Here is a 6,351-nt window from a genome sequence, read left to right as displayed (position 1 = left end):
CATTTTCTTTTTCTACTTCTATATAACTATATAAGAAGTTATATTGTGTCCACATTTAAAAGAGAAAAAGTTATCTTTTATTTTCTTTCTTTAGTCAAATTGACCGTTGAAAAACCAAATGTTAGACCATTTTGCAGCAGTGAAATAATATTGTTCTTTCTTTGGTTTCGTAAATTTTTCAGATAATTTTCTGTCAAATGAAAATTATAGGGTCCAAGGCCCAGCTATTAGCAAGGATGTGCGCCTATACATGGTCACAAAAGGCCCACTAAAATCTAAAATCTGATTAAAGAACAACAACAACAAACTCAGTGTAATCCTACACAGTGGAGTTTGGAGAGGGTAAAATGTATGCAGTTCATATCACTACCTCCAGAGAGGTAGAAAGGCTGTTTCCGATAGACACCCCGGCTCAAGACAAAGAATAATAAACAAATGCATAATAAAGCATCCAACAAAATGGAATAACAGAAATAAGATGAAATAGCAGATAAGACACCCACATAGTAATACCCTATCCTAACGAATCAAAGGCACCCCCACCCTCATACCTCCACCCCAAAGCTCACCTAACTACTAACTACGACCCACCCACGGGCACTAGCCTTCTATCCTAATTCGAGTCCTCCAAACCTTCCTATCTAGGGTCATGTCATCAGTAAGCTGTAACTATTCCATGTCACGTCTAATCACTTCTCTCCAATATTTCTTCGGCCTACCCCTACCCCGCCTGAAACCATCTAAAGCAAGCCTCTCACACCTATGAACTGGGGCGTTTGTGTCCCTCCTCATTACATGCCCGAACCATCTCAACCGAACTTCCCGCATTTTTTCCTCCACCGAAGCCACTCCAACCATTTCCCGGATCGTATCATTCCTAAACCTATCACTCCTAGTAAGCCCACACATCCAACGCAACATCCTCATTTTTGCCACCTTCAATTTTTGGATATAGGAGTTCTTCATTGGCCAACACTCCGCTTCATACAGCATGACGAAACGGACTGTCACTCTGTAGAATTTGCCTTTAAGTTTGAGCAGCACCTTCTTATCACACAACACTCTCGAGGAGAGCCTCCACTTCATCCTACCTGCCCCAATACGATGGGAGATATCCTCATCAATCTCTCTATTTTCCTGAATCATGGACCCGAGATACTTAAAATATGATTAAAAAGCTACATAAATCTCAACCTTTTTGAAGCTAATTACTTTTATCTCAATTTTTTTAAAAAAAATTATTAAAAATTTCAAATTTAATCTATGCGGACATATTACATTCTTTCAAATGCATTACTTAATTTTACACATCACATTCTTTCGCATACATTACATTCCACATGGGTATATTACATTCTTTCAAATACACAACTTAATTTACACGGATATATTACATTCTATGTTGTACCTGAGTTTTAAAGTAAAATTAAAGATTTATATAATTATTTTAAAGTGTGGCACTATAAGTTAATTTGTGGTTTGTAAACTTTTTCAAAAAGGAAAGTAATGAAAGGGAAAAATGGAGATGCGGGTATTGATCCCCGTACCCGAACTTTTACCCTCTGTTTGGATGATGATTTTTCATGGTATGGTATAGTATATTTTTTAAGATAACCATATTTGTTTTGATTGTTTCTTAAAATATATAGTATAGTATGATTTAATTTCATGATTTGATAATCATGAAAATCCTCATTTTATGTAATCATCGATTTGGTGGTATCTCATGGTTTGTTTATTTTTTTTTCAATTATAGCGTTACTTAATATTATATAATCTTATTTTATCCTTCACCTTGTATTATTTAACTCCATCTCCTACTCCGACATCCAACCCCACCAGCCTCTCCCCAACCGACTCGACCCCGACCCCGACCCCACCCCTATCCATTTTTTTATTTCTTTTTAAAAATATTTTAAAAACTTGTTCTTATTCGACCCTCATTTCCAAACCACCCCCACCACCTACTTACTAGCCCCTCTCCCCTTATCAATTTTTTTTTTTATTTTTTTTTTAAATTTTTAAGAAAATTTTCTTACACCACCCCCACCCCCTTTCAGCCCCCTGTCCTAAAAAAAAGATATAATTTTTTTATTTTTTTTTAAAGGAATAGAACTTTTTTCTTATCCCCACCCCTATCCCTATCCCTATCCTGACCGCTACTCCACTGCCCCCACCTCAAAATATTTCTTTTAAAAAAATTAATTTTTTAAGTTCGCCATCCTTTATTATATACATTTTTATTATTTTGTGTTAAATATATACAAATGCTTTTAGAAATTTTTTTCTATTTGTGTTATGAACACAAGAAAATAAGTAAGAAACAATTGATTTTCTTGAAAAATATTTTTATTTGGGATTCCATACCAAACACGCGTGGAGGATACACAAAAAATGCATACAAAATTTGTACTTGTCATCGGTGTCACGTCTCAAAACATAAAAAAGAAATGAAATTTGTTACTATAAAAAATAAATTCGGCTATATTTATTTGATCTACTATTTTATTGACTTTGTTAGAATTTATATGAATTTAATAACTTAATGTATCTACATGACATAATTATGATAAATTAGTAAGAAGAAAATTATTTTATTAATAATTATTATTGATAAATTTAACATTTATAATAATTAAGAGCATTTTAGTAAATTTACCAATTACAATACAATACCATACTATCAAACTAAATAGTAAAACTATCATTAAGCAACAATAAATGATACAATTTATCCAAACATTATACTATACTGTATTGTACTATATCATATCATATAATAACGTACATTATGAAACGATGACAAATCACCATCCAAACAAAGTGTTAAGTAAAATGAATTTGTGGTTTGTAAACTTTTTCGACAAACAAAGTGTTAAGTAAAATGAATTTGTGGTTTGTAAACTTTTTCGAAAAAGAAAGTAATGTAAGGGAATATTGGAGATGCGGGGTATCGATCCCCGTACCTCTCGCATGCTAAGCGAACGCTCTACCATCTGAGCTACATCCCCTCGAGGCCTCAATTTTAATGTTTAATAATAGATTGTATATATATGTTCCCCGTAATAAAGAATGGTTTTTTTCCTTTCAATAACTCTTTAATTTCAACTTCTCATATTGCATGTTTAAAATCATAATATTAAAAAGTATTTTGATATATTTTTAATTTAAAATTATAAAATTTAAATTTTTTTTTCTATTTTCTTAAACTAAATGCCACATCAAAATAGGTTAGTGGATTTAAATGGAGGGAGTAAGGTTTAGGAGTGTTTTGATTATATCCACTATCATTTTATAGTCAATAAATAATGTGAGAATTATTATTTAGGAATTTTTATACAGAGATGTATCTATGCAATCAGTCCCATTCATGAAATCAACAAAGTTTATATTCTAATGTCCAGTGATTTAACAGAATATGTAGAATAAACAATAAAGATAGTTTTAAGTCTTATCAGCTCGACATGACTTGTGGATAATTGAACAAGAAAGATAGGACTATAAATTAAGATATTGTTGGATATATTATTGCTATTCTATAAGAATTTAAATATATGAAAATATTTAGAAAAAAATTAACTAATTATATTACATCCAAATAGCTAGAAAACAACCTTCAGATTACTTTGAAGCTTATTCTTAAAATTTGACTTTAGGCAACAATATTAAAAGGAATCTTGGAGTAACTGATAAACTTCTTGTCATATGACCAATAGGTCATAGGTTCAAACTTTGAAAATATCCCCTTACAAAAATGTAAAGTGAAGTTGCGTACAATAACCCTTATAATCGAGTCTTTTCTAAACCCTGCGCATAGCAGAAACTTAATACACCAAGCTGTCCTTTTAGGGAAGGAAATTAGTTTCGCCTACTTATAACCCCCTCTTCAAAGTCCAAACCTCGTGCAATGGATCTTGCATACATTTTTTTTCTTTTCCATCTAGAAGAACTCAAAGTGCTCTAATAATACCATGTATGATTCACCACAAACATGCAAGCAAATTTTGCTTTTTCATCCCTTCTATTTCTGTCACATAGCATTAAATATAGTGGCCCATAATTGTCCCATATAAGTTCAAAACACATTCATGGCCCCTCCTTGAATTGAATACTTCAATACTCTTTCCTCGTATTATAAACTTATGTACTTTTTTATTTGATCAACTTAAAAAATTAAGAGATAATTTATCTTATTATTAATTATAGTCATTTTTTAATGTGTTTTCCAAAAATATAGAATTTATTATATTCTGAGCATGATATATCAAAATTTTCATTTTAGTTTTTTTGTTTATTAAAGAATGTGATAAATCAATATTGGACAAATAAAAATGAACATCAGAGTATCACTATACTTCTTACTTCTAGAAGCAATCATTTAATTTTCTTTTTGCTAATTATTTTTTCTTGGTATACTTCTTCAAGCAAGCATTTAATTTGCTTTTTTGCTAATTATTTTTCTTTCTACACTAGGATAGAGGAAAAGGCTTTAATGTGACAGGTTGGGTGTTCACGACACGAGTTGGCCATTGGTCAAAACTGATTCAGACTCAAAAAATCACATCAAACCGATTAATGTAGTATTTTCTCCGTCTCATTTTATTCGTCTCAAATTTTTTAATTTGATGTCCTATTTTACTTGTATTTTTTCACTTATCAAGACAAGATAATTTTTTATTTCCATTATACTTTTAATGTAATTGATTACTCCTTGTTATTAGTTATCCATCAATATTGAAATTAATAATAAGACACAATTAAAAAAAATAAAATGGTAAAATTATATTATCAATCATTATTTTTTTAATAAATGTGTAATCTCAATCTGAGATGGATAAAATGAAATGAAGAGAATATTTGATTTGATTTAGTTTGATTTGAACTTAATAAAACCCTGCCTGCATAACACTAAAGACTTTCTTCCGCCCTTTTTTAGCTGGTGCATCTGCAATCCTGTTTTGCTCCCTAAAGTTGTGCACGATCATTGGGTTTCCGAGCACCTCCATCTGACATCTATATTCATTAGTAATCGAGTGATGTACTTTTTTCATTCTTTTTTATATATTTCTTTTATTTTTCGTGAGCCAATTTGATTAAGTTCTAAAGTTAAATTAGATTATATTAGATTAGATTAATTTTTTAAACTTAATTTTAAATATCAAAAATTATATAAAAAGTACTATAAATTATATATTTTTTTAATTTGATTAAGAAATATATTTTAAAATATTAATAAAAATTTGTATGGTTCAAATTTAAAAAATAAAAGAAAATATATAAAAACACAGGAAGGAAGGGAGTAAAGAGTTACCATTGCTGATGATTGAGGGGATGAATTATTTATTTATTTAATAGACGCCTTTTAAGTTAATGTTACACTTTTTAAGCTAAATATTTTGGTTTCTCCTAAATTATATATTGGATTGAACAATGCACTTGATTGATTGAATGGTGAGTTATTTTATTTAAGAGAAAAAGACATCTTTTCCCTCTCAATTCGTCCTCCAAATTTATTTTAGTAATTAAACTTAATTTTTATTTATTTATTCCCTTAACAATTTTTAAGTGAATTAAATTCACCCTTTACAGTTGACATGGCGAAAAAAAAAAGTGAGTGATTTTTTTTTTTTAGAAAAAGGCCTACTTTATTGTTATATATATATAAGAAGTCAAGGGCATAACTTCGTCTTCTTCATCAGAAGAACATCGTCACTCCTCTTCCCCACCCCCACCCCCCACCCCCCAACACTTTATTTCTTTATCTTCTTCATACCCTTACCCCGTTTCTTTGTAATCTCCTTCTTATCAAGTCCTAATTGTTCCAAAATTTTATTTTTCGATAATCAAAAGGGTTCAAGATTAATGAACAAGTTTGATTCTTGGCCAAGAATTTCATGTCATGTGAATACTATCTTTGCCATTTCTGAATTTCGGACTGTTTATACCATTTCTGTAGACATTTTTGAGTAAAAAATTAAAAATTTGAGAGTTTTGGAATTTTGGATTTTGGTTAATGTGAAAGAATTTGGATTTGAGATTTTATGTATTGATATATTTTTGTGATCATATACTTGTATTTAGTTCAGTATTGAATTTGCTCAAGTTAATTTTACATTTGATGAAGAAAAAAATTCATTGAAAAGCTTGCAACAATGGTGAAAGAAAGAGAAAAATGGATGCTTTTATGTGAAGAAGAAGAAGGAGGAGGAGGAAGGGGGGCTGTTGTACTGAAGAAGAAGAAGTAATTGGGGTGGGGTGGCGTGGGATGGGGGCTATGAAGAAGAAGAAAGAAGGGGGTAGGGTTTATTTTATTTACATAAAATATATATTTTTATAAAAAAAAATTATTAT

The 6,351-nt window shown here is 30.3% G+C and overlaps 1 non-coding gene across 1 annotated transcript; it reads right to left on the bottom strand.

Moving 5' to 3' along the window:
- Positions 1-2,938: 2,938 nt before the first annotated feature.
- TRNAA-AGC lies at positions 2,939-3,011 on the bottom strand. The gene has a single exon. It is a non-coding gene; the product is annotated as a tRNA-Ala (tRNA).
- Positions 3,012-6,351: the final 3,340 nt, after the last annotated feature.

The sequence above is a fragment of the Capsicum annuum genome, chromosome 10 (assembly GCF_002878395.1).
Source record: "Capsicum annuum cultivar UCD-10X-F1 chromosome 10, UCD10Xv1.1, whole genome shotgun sequence".
NCBI classification, from domain to species: domain Eukaryota; kingdom Viridiplantae; phylum Streptophyta; class Magnoliopsida; order Solanales; family Solanaceae; genus Capsicum; species Capsicum annuum.
The sequence above is the reverse complement of the archived record's forward strand: the minus strand, read 5'-3'. Positions and strand labels throughout refer to the sequence as shown.